Genomic DNA, 12,103 nt, shown 5'->3' on the forward strand with positions numbered 1-12,103 from the left:
CACGTTATAAAACAAACTCGCTTACCGCTGCCTGTCGCTGTGTATGCTTAGATCTTTAAAATTACACAACGGATTTTGATGCGGTATTTTTAATAGATAGATTGATTCAACAGGATATTTTATATGTATAATACCTGCTGTTTAGTTAAAACTATTTTTATTGCTATTAACTTGTCAAATTTTAAAAGGAGGTTCATTGCATTGATTTATTTTTATTTTAGAATTTATAATTATTTTTATTTAAAAATGTTGTTTTAATTAATTTTATGTCACAAAACTAACATCGTTTTCTTTATTAATTTTTACAAAAATATTAACATTGGTCCTAGAACGATCCGGATAAAGAATTAGACGGATATTGATTATTGTCTTCAATAAAGAATCAAACGGATATTAATTATTATTGTCTTCATCAGAAAACGAAACGAACTTGGATAACGAAGATTATTATCAACATGGTGTTTATAATTAATTGTATTATCGAAACCCATACTCGTTATCAGGTAGTAGTTAGATTTAATTTGTGATTATAAAAGGTCAGTGCCACTACTTTTATATTTAATTTTAGCGTAATTAGATTATTTTATTGTTTAAAGATTTAAGCAGAAACACGGTTTAATTATTCCAATTATATAACAGTTTCCTTAATCTTTGCCTAATTACGTATTCAATAAAAGTATGTAGGTTTTCTTTCCACTTTTCCATAACTACAATTAAAACATTTTAATTTTTGTTAAACACATAATATTATGTTACAGGCCTAACACGTACTTTCCAATATGATCGAAAGAGAGGAGAAAGATTTAATAAAAAAACGTATTTTCTAACTATCTCAACAGTTTAAGCGATTCATTAAGCCAATGTCAACTGAATGAACTGCAATTACGTGTTGGTAAGATTGAATCTTTATATCAACAATATGATGAGGTTCAAACTGAACCAGAATGCTTAGTCGACGAGATGACTAGTCAGTTGCACGAAAGAGAACAATTTGAAACGCTATATTTTTCACTAATATCAATTGCACAACAAAATTATATATCAAATAATTCTAAAAATAATGACGTAAATAGTGATAAATTATCATCTTGCGCGCATAATTATAATCTGTATATAATACATAATATAATGTATATAATAACTGTACATAATGTGTGTAAACACTACAAAACTAAGGGTAGTGTTCAACGCCAGTAGTCCAACTACTTCAGGTATATCATTATTCATGATTTTTATGTCGATGATTTGTTGACCGGCGGAGATACTATAGATGAGGTTTTAAATATAAAAAATAAAGTAATTTCAGAATTAGCTTCTGCGGGCATGCCACTTCGGAAGTGGAAGTCAAATAATTCGACACTAGCACTTAATCAACCTGATGTGCCAATTGATTTGAATAAAGCAAATATAGCATGTACAAAAACATTAGGTTTGTACTGGAATAACATGTCAGATGAATTTTGTTTTTAAATTAATTGCAGCATTACCATTAAAGTTACAAAAAGAACTGTTCTTTCTGCTATAGCACAAATCTATGATCCATTAGGCTTATTATAGTAGCGGCACGCTATGATGGCCGTTTTGACGTTTGCCCGCTCATGAAATTTCGTATTTAATAAATAAATACATCAAAGGAACAAATTGTTGTTCTTTATTGTCAATAGTGACGTGCAGTTAGTCATAAAATTTATCGAATGTGATTTCTAAACTACAAATATTAGGGTACCGCGAAGATAACTTTTTTATTTATTTTTTTGCGTAAACGTGTACGTCACACTCACACTCGACCTCGTAGTCGGTGTTATATTTGTGTTGACAGTTAATATTTTATCTATTTTATAAATTATCTATTTTATTTTATTTTATTTATATATGTTTATTGTAGAAAATGATAATAGAAATAATATTAGTATTCAGAACAGGCAACAGAACGTACCTACATCATTACATGGGAAAGACGAAAGAGGATTTCCGGTCATTAGAGTAACCTTCACCATCACAACTCAACTATGTTAGATCCTGTAAGTGTATTTAGAAATCAGGTAGAAAAACGATATAATGATCAAAGCTCAAAATGTGAGCTGCGAATATGTACGGAACCCAATTTATTTATTTTTTACAATTTATTTCTTGTATGTAATGTGTTTATAAAGTTATTCATTCTAATTCCAATTTTTGATTTAAATTGATTTCGTTCGAATATATTACTTAAACTTATTTTATATTTTTTTTATTAAACCTTTATAATTAGATACTACTTGCAACAAAAACTTGAATTAAATTACTTGCAAAAAAACAAAGATTTGAATATATTATATCGATAATAAATTTACATTTCAAATCACTTTTTTAATGTGTCAAAACGGCCATCGTATCTTGCCGCTAGAATAGCTCCCTGTGTCATAAGATTAAAAGTTATGTTGCAAAAGCTCTGGCTTTATAAATTGTCTTGGGATGAAATACTTCCACAAGACATAAATAAGCTTTGGTTGGAGACATCACATTCTCTGCCAGTTTTAAACGATTTGCGTATTATTCGCTGTGTCGTTTGTGATAATTATAAGTTTATTGATTTGCACATTTTTACGGATGCTTCACATTACATTTAAATACAAATCATAACGAAACTGTGATAGAATAAACCGAGCTATGGCTATGGCATATGCATTAAGATTTATTTGCAAATGTCGGAAACAATAAACAGCCACGTTAGAATTGACAAACATTGAACTACAGAATTCTTTAAATTTAATTATTAAATTATCTCAGAAGGCTTCCTTTCCTGAGTATCAATTATTAGTAAATGGTAAAAGGTTGCCCAAAAATAGTTCATGAAATAAATTACATGTTTTACTGGATGAAAATCAACTCATGCGTGTAGGCGGACGGTTAGACAATTCGGAGTTCAACTTCGACAAGAAACATCCAATCATTCTACAGTCCACTCATCAATTTTCAAAGTTTAACCACGAGCATAAGCGATTAATGCACGCAGGGCCACAATTATTATTAGCATCCATTCATGAAAAATATTGGCCTATAGGTGGTCGCAATTTAGCCAAGTCTAAGTGTTACTATAAATGTATCATATGTAATCGTATGAGAGGCAAAGTTATTACTCGATGTATCAAGCACAGGATCAGAACTATAGGTAGGTATGGTCAGCCCTCTTCAGTCTATGGCAACTATTTAAATAAGTATTCATTAATGCAAGCATTCATTATAATGCCTGTATGGATGCGGCACACCAAAACTTTACAGGGTTTTTTTCTTAATATTGATCGAAAAGTCAGCGAAGGCATTTTATTTAAGTTAAACTCAGCTTAAGTCTTAAGAAATAAGGGTGGTTAGTGTAGTTATTCATATTATTTTTTTAAATATGTTATAATTTTTAAATATAAGTAAAAAATAAAAATTATAAACATCACCATTATTTTTTCAATTTAAAAACAACTTATCTTGGGAACGATATGAATATTTAATTGTCATGTGTGTCAGATTTGTGAAGTAAAGATCTTACGGTATGTGACCTTCCCACCTCGTCGTGCACACCTGACACGTCGTTGACGTCATCATTACAATACCAACCCGTAGTTTTAAGCCCCAACACGGCCGTATGGCGATACTTAACATACAAAACTCAACATTCAAGCTCTCTACTGGCCAGCCCCTACTCGACTCCGAAACTACGGAACTGAAAGCTTAGTATATGATCGTAGCACGTTTCGAGCAAGGGTCCATCTAACTCACCTGAGGACGCCAGACGCAGGAGGAGACTTCGGGTAGAGTCACACCAACACAAACTAGATCTTAGATGTTTATTGGTTCCAATGAATAATAATTTCGGCCAAAAAGAGATGCCAATCGAAACCAAGTCCATCTAAAACTCTTGGCTGACGATGGCGAATTTCTTTTGAGTCCGTACTATGCGACAAAGATTGTCCCCTAAGCATGTCACTTATTTATAGGATCTCAAGTATGTTTGCTCGTCGGTATTTGCTCGTTGCTAAACATTGACCGTTATCAACAAATCGTATTCCTTGTCTTTTAAACAACTACGACGTGTCGATTGTTTGCGTTTGCATTTGTAGCAATACAAACGAACGCTCGTTTTTAGTTTTGTATTATTATTTAGAACAAAACTCGTGGAGCTAACTGCACTTGAACAAATAATGACAACGTATCGATAACAATATAAACTCTCGATAGACAAGAGTAAATAGATTGAAAACTGATAAGGTGGTACCGGCTGGTTGCGGTTTGTTATTGGCTGCGCAGAGGTGCGCCGTGCTCACGCAGAGATCAAAATTCAATTGTGTTAAATAATAGCCTCAACGTATCCTAAGAAAAGTATTTTTGTATTAAATAGTAATAAATTAATGCGTTATAAAATTAGAGTAAATTTACACTTATTTTATAATATATTGTATGGTCATTTGTAAACTCGTTTTTATATTACATAATATTTTGAAATCTCACAATAGCAGCTACGTAGTAATCCTTGTTTATAAGATACATGTTTATTAGATCAATGACTGCGCGCGCGCACGCTGTTGCGTCATAAGTGCAACGACGCAAGCGATGCGCGTCCGCTGAGATAGCGCCACAAACATGTATGTATACACGACTGATCGACGGAAACGCTGTCGGTTAACATTACTTCTTACGTACGCTACACTGCGTACATAACTCATATATAGTACTTATCTAAACAAATTTCAATACACGCAAACAAAACTATTTCAATATATCTATTGATATACATACTTTACAATATAGCTTTACAGGCTACCTTAAATTTATTTAAATGTTTTTCAGTTTGCTAAAATTACTAAATTTCTACCGGAATTAAAAATTTTACCTTTTCTTAAGATTTATTATTTACTTCCATGAAAATTTACGGGCTCGGCTATTACATAATATTCATTATAAAACTTTTTCACGATACGTAATCTATTTAAACACAGAGTATTTACGTAAGTATAAACGTTAATAAGTATAAAATATAATATATCAACGGTTATTATATTTTGCTGTCGCTATCAAGTCGGTTTACCATCACGAAATAGGATGCCAATTTAAACGGCCGGCCACTTGGCACGTCTCGTTATTGGTTTGATGGATTTCCTCCACTTCAGGTTTTTGGAGCCTGAATGATATCGGTATGCTGGATGCTGCTAACAGATACGCGACCCTCGTGGGTTATGTTGGGAGGCTCTATTCTACATTGCAGTAAACTATGGCTTAAAAATAACTTTTTTTAATAATCATGTCATGTTTTTAATACAATATAATCGATTTCTATATGACATTTGACAAAATCATTTTTTTTTTATTAAGTTTTCAGGAACTGATTCACTGCGATGACTGTATAGTTCTCGTAAGGCTACGCTTTATAATACTAAAATAGAACGATGTCTAACTTCTAATAAATTAATTCTTCGAGTAATATTACTACGCACCATCTTATACATCCCCTTTTCTGCTGCGGATGTAGAAATTGTAAAAATGAAGTTTTTGATCCATTTAACTTCGGGCACACTCCGTTAATACATACACATCTTCTTTAATACCGGGACAAATAGGGCCAACGGGGGAGGGTACTTTTTAAAATAAAAACGCAAGTCGTTATGCCTTGTCGAGACAATTTACTAGTAATCAAAATCCGAGAGACATCGCAGGGCTGCGACCAAGTAGTCTTATACCAAACCCTTTTTTGTTTTTCTTTCGTCGAAGTATTCATGTCACAATCCTTAAATCAATCATCAGTTGCTAGTTTTGTATAAGATCGCTGCGTTTTCGATAGGCGTGATCTAAATGTTCTATCAATATAGCAATTTACGTGTGGTATTATTTATTTAAAATACGCAAGCAGATTTGCCAATAGGTCACCGGATCGTAAGAGATTACAAGCGCCCATAGACTCACTGGCACTGTAGCAAAAGGCAAGGTATTCGTCAATTTAGGTCATCCGCTTATGCATTATTCTTCCGCCATACAACATTACTTTTTATTGCTGTTTTTCGGTTCGGAAGTTGAATGAGTCAGTGTTATTACAGACACAAACAATGGCCATTCCTAACATCATATTCAGTTCCCATCTTTGGTATGGCTCTGACGACATAAAAGTTGGGTCGTATTTAGTACATTACCAATCTGTACGGGAAGTCATAACCTCAACATGCGGTCTATTCTCATATTTCATTCATTAAGTAAATAAAGGTATTTGAATCTCAAAAATAATTTCAGGAAGGTAGGTCCTGAGAAGAGATGACTGATTTAAATAAGTTATGGCCAGATTAATGATCACCGAATGACATAGAATGTGTGACATCATCAAACCTCTGCAGCGATGGCGGATGGACAACGATAATATCGCATTGTGTTTTTTTTAAATTGTAACTTTTGTTTTAAATTGCATATATTGTGCGCACTTGTATTAAAATAAACTAAAATCTCAAAACCAAAATATTGTTTATTCCAGTAAGCAGTTTTGTGCATTATGTGAAACTAGTAGTTACTCTTTTCCAATTGCACGAAAGTCAACGAGTATTAGCGTCACGCTCTTTTATAATCCAGGGTTAAATAATATGCTTTATTTAATAATTTATTTTCTTACAAATGATTTGAATATATAATATCACCGGAATTGTTATATAGAAACGAAAACCTGTAAGGATTTATTCAAGGAGCCGGAAACTTGGCGTTATGTACAATAATAATTTAATCACTGATTCTATCAAAGCGATCAATGTTACTGTAAATACACATAACATTGTTGTTAATATGATCTGATGTAACAGTGAGTATTCCTATTTCTTAAAAATATCCCGAAGGGAGTCTGTCGCTCCGAGATTATAAATAGATAGGACGACCCTCCTTTGTAAATAAAAACAGATTAAATATCTGTAGCGTAACGCCAAAGTATAAATCAATGAATATGCCATAATACTGTGATAATAAGCAGAATATATTAGGCGAGTGGTATCCATATCAGTTAGTTCTCCAACTTTTCTAAGAGTGTATGCTGCAGAGCTGAGTCTCCCTGTTGGGGACGATACATGAGGATTCCACTGAAGTTTAGAATACAACGCTATTCCTAAAAATACCGCAGTATCGGTTACATCAAGATAGTTACCGTTTAATGTATAAATATATTATAATTTTGCTAATAATATATTATAATTTTGCTTTCTAACATTTGGTACACATTTCGTTCTTTAGAATTCAAAACTACATTATTTACTGTGAACCAATCGTGTATCTGCGATAATGAACTGTTTAAATCGTCATAGTTAGTTTTTTCCTGTCGACCTTAAAATCAGTGAAGTATCGTCAGCAAACAATACAATATTACAAAACCTTCAACATTGAAAGCAATTTATATATACTAGAATTAGAATAGGACCCAATATTTATCCTTGAGGAACACCCATTTTTAGCATAGATTCAGAAAACTTCATTCCATGTATGATAACTTGTTGGATTCTTTGATTTAAGTATGAAGCAATGAAATCAAGAGTTTTACCTGTGGTACCGTAATATTTGAACTTATATTATTTTATTATATTTATATCAGATAGAATTTCGGTGTACGTGTGTTCATAATTTTCTCAGTAATTTTTAGCCTTTGAGGAGCATATCTCAATATTTTTAGAATTCAAAATGTTTAAATAATGCTTGAAATAAATACGTGGGCGTGTTTTACGTCACATTAGCACAATACGGACGAATGTAAACAAGTACTATCTATAAAAGCGCAATATAATTGCAAATTGAAATAATTCTTCGATAGTCTTACGTCACAATGTTTCCAATCATATGGAACATAATATTCACAATAAAGTTAATATAATAATGGTAATTATAATATCTATAGTAACGATATTATCGAGTCAACTCAATGATGATAAAAATCCTGGAAATCTACGAATAGTAACGTAGATTTCCGTAACGGACACGGTTTTTCCTTCAAACTATGCTATTAAATTCTTCTAATTCTTCAGATTCTATAGACTTTGAATTTTATTATAAGATAAAGAGTATCTAGTCATTGTAAATTTCTTGTCGGTGCTTCTCAGTAGAATCCATAATAGTCTCTGGTCCATTTTTTTATTTTAAAACTCACGCTTCACCAATATTATTATCTTTTCAGTTGTGTAACATGCATCATGTAACATATTTATGTGCGAGTAATGATGATTTGATCATATGTACTGGATTGCTGTACTTAGTTCCTGAGCAGCTTGCAATTTGTTTGGTCTGGTAATTATTAAAAAATATATTAATAACATCGCGTAGTACCAGTCAGGTCTTGGGAATATAACTGTTCGTATCATCAAAGAGCGGGCGCAGTGAGCGATCTGAAATCGAAGTTAATATAACAATAATAAGATCCACGAGAAACAAATTAAGAAAATATTTTAAAAACAATTTAAATCACGATTGCATAAAATACTTAACACATCTAAATTCCTGAAACACTATAAAAGCAATAAATACCTTTGTCATTCAAACATTGACATATTCATTTGGCATAATACACTGGTTTTAAAGTAATTTAATTAAGTTCCAACGTCTTATACATACAACACTGACAATATATAGAAAACACCATCTAAGATTTGTTTTGAACGGCTAACGCTACCGACAACAGAAGCTGGCAGAGGCCTTATCGATATCAAAGCCTCCATAACTCCTAAATTACCTCTATTCACGCATTCTTTCATCACCAAACCACTAAGACTCCACTAACAGCTAACTTCAGTAAAGACATTCACATGACTTTTGGATGAGATAGATGCAAAACCTTACATATTCACAATGGAAACATATTGACAGGAGATTATAGTATAAAAAACGTAATAAATATTACAGCTATGGACATAAACCACACATATAAGTATTTAGGCATACCTACAACAAAATCAAACACAAATTCAAGAAGAACTTACATCAGAAAATCTAAGAAGAGTAAATATAATATGTAGAAAGAAACTTAATTCTAGAAATTTGTTTAAAGCACTTAATACTTACGCAGTTCCTATGCTGATGTACTCATTTGCTATAATTAAATGGACCAATATTTATATATTTGTAATCTCACTTACAAATTAAAACAAGAACCTCATTAACTAAACACAAATACCTGTATCCAAAATCTGTTATTGAAAGAATAACCATTAAAAGAGTTAAAGGGGGAGAGGGCTAATTGATCTAAAAAATATTTTGGGAAAGCTAAATAAACAACTTGAGAAAGATTTTTTCTATAATATATATTGATTATGTACACAAAAAAGATCATTTACTTGGCCATGCCCGTAAATGGCTTACAAAAATACCAGCTGTCATGCTGAGAAAAACACACATATGTATGTATAATAATAACACTACCGGTTCATTCAGTAAGCAGTAACTCTAAAGCAGTGGACAGTTTTTAAAAATAACTTCCTCCAGCTTACGAAAACTATGCATATTTAACCAAATAATGAGACTGAGTCAAGGCAAGTCTCTATTCACTCTATACTAATACAATGCAGCTGACGTGTTTGTTTGTTTGTTTATTTGATTTTATTTGAACGCGATCTCTAAATCAGCCATACGGATTCGAAAAAATATTTTTACTTTTTGATCCAAATTCTTGAAGAGGAACAAAACCAAAGTCTTCCTAAAATTGCAACATTTTTTATTGTTTAGTCTTTATGTTTGAAAGAGATTCAGAACGTTGCTTAATATTCATTTAATTTGATCGTTTCGGCAAAAGAAACCTTAGACCAGAAAGCTTCGGCAACTAAACCTCAGTAGAATGATCGTGGACTACGTCACCTAATCGACCTTTGTAATGAACTAATATACGCAGTATTTATAACATGGAGGACGCTTATCTTATGAAACTTGATTCCCTATTGATTATTGTAATATTGATACAAGTGTTTATTACGTATTGGCTTGTACGCAGCTTACCGAGAACCATTTATGTGTTAAGGGCATTGTAGATAGATCTTTATATTTTACCTGTTATGTCTTTCGTAATGTTATTAGAATTCTTTAGAATAAAACGTATAAAAATAAGTCTTACTATTTGAGCGTTCGTAAATCTATAACAAATTAATGGTTTCGATTAAAATGTTTTCAAATTTTTTTATGATTTTATTACGATTAATGGCTATACGGATAGTATTACGATAAATAGGCGGTCGAGCAAATTAGCCCCCATACATTGACACACCAATACTGACTATTGTTGTTTGACGGTAGAATATCTGAAGAGTGGGTGGTACCTACCAGACGGGCTTCCACATAGCCCTACTGTCTGGGGTCTTGTGTTCTGACCGTAATTCTTTGTCTTGTTTGTGAGGTTTTGGCTATCGTGTCGGATTATCATCGGAGTATTAAAGAAATACATACAAAACTCGATGCGGTCGGTCAATCTAAAGGACTACTGGTCGGGTTGACGTGATCAAAAGAAAACGGACATTGGGGATTATTAAGACCAACATTAACATAATTTTAAAAGGAATGTTTATGATATTGGGTTTAATTTTGTTTGATCGGTGCTTTTTTAAATAAATTAATATTAAAATAGCTGTCACGATTCAGTGTTAGTATGTGTTTATATTTATTTATGTTTTGCTTTTTTATTTATTTACATATTACAATTATTCCTCTATTCAAAGCTCCCGGAAGTCGCTGCTTTAGCGATAAGGCCGCCTGTTTGCGCCCAACGCAAAATTTTGTATTCCGATTATGTACTTCAACAGCTTAACAAAAAATAAATATATTAATAAATTTTATTATATGTACAGATAATTCTTGTTTAGAGTGCGCACGCACATCCGTAAGAATGGGCTAGGCTCGCGCTCACCGCGTGCGTCACTGCGGCAAACGACGCACACAAGAGAACAATCGCCATTCGCAATACATTCTCATACAAGTAACACTATTCATTGTCTCCGATTTGCTATTATCTCTCACACTTGATTAGCTACAAAAGTATATTTATTTTTATAAGTAAATATTATATTTTTTGTTCCGTGTACAGGGTTTTGTGTTGAAATATATTTAGTTTTCTGGTCAGGGTATTCATTTTCTCCTCTGTACTGGTGTCAGTTATTACTCTGATTATATTTATGTTTAATAGAAATTATTGAAGTTCACTGACTCACTATTCACCGATACAAGAAGCAATCCTTTATACCCATTTAGTCTTGTAAGTGGCAGGTGTAACTACAGCATGAGAATAATCTTGCAGACACCTTTGAGAAACCGATATCGATAGAGATTTAAACAAAACTTTCGTTATTTCTTTATCGAAATCAGTTTTGTATTTTCTGAAATAAAGAGCAGCATACATTAACGCATGTTTACTGAACTCCTCCCACTTTCCGATAACTTCGCTCAAATTATTTGATACGTGGGTACGATTCCTCCATAACAAGATTATTTACATCACTTTTTACGTCTACTGCGATTAAAAATTATCGTTTACACTTAACAATTTCAATATCACTATAGGATATCTTACATGATGTTTTAAAAACGTTTGAGAAAAAAGACGCGATTAACGGATACTCGAGGGATACGTGATTATCATTGTTTTGTAAGTCATTTAATTCTACCGAGTGGAGCCGGCAGCAAACTCGCCTACTTTACTTTAATTCTCGTTACTTGACGTAATTATGAGGTGAATATACCTAATATTACGTGATTGTTTACAAGTTATCGAGATCACATCATCGAAGTGGCGCAACGTCGGAGGAAAGAACGACTCGAGCTTTCTTGGAACGACACCACGCGCATACAAAGGCCAGCGAAGGACACGCGCGAGATGCTGCGCCGAACAAAATTGTGTTTATTTGTTTATACTGCAGATCTAGCTGGCCCTGCGACTCCGTCCGCGACTATTTTTCTATAAGTCTTTATTTATTGCCTTATGGTGCCACATTTTATTGCGATCTGTCGTTACTGAGAGTAGTGTATTCGTAATGAGACAGACAGCGTTATTTCCGCACTTTTTTAATATAATTTATATTACTAGCCGTTGTCCGGAGTTTAAATCACGACGAGCCCATAGAACATCTCATTACCTAAATATCAGAACTGT

This window comes from Vanessa tameamea, chromosome 4 (assembly GCF_037043105.1).
Source record: "Vanessa tameamea isolate UH-Manoa-2023 chromosome 4, ilVanTame1 primary haplotype, whole genome shotgun sequence".
Classification (NCBI taxonomy): domain Eukaryota; kingdom Metazoa; phylum Arthropoda; class Insecta; order Lepidoptera; family Nymphalidae; genus Vanessa; species Vanessa tameamea.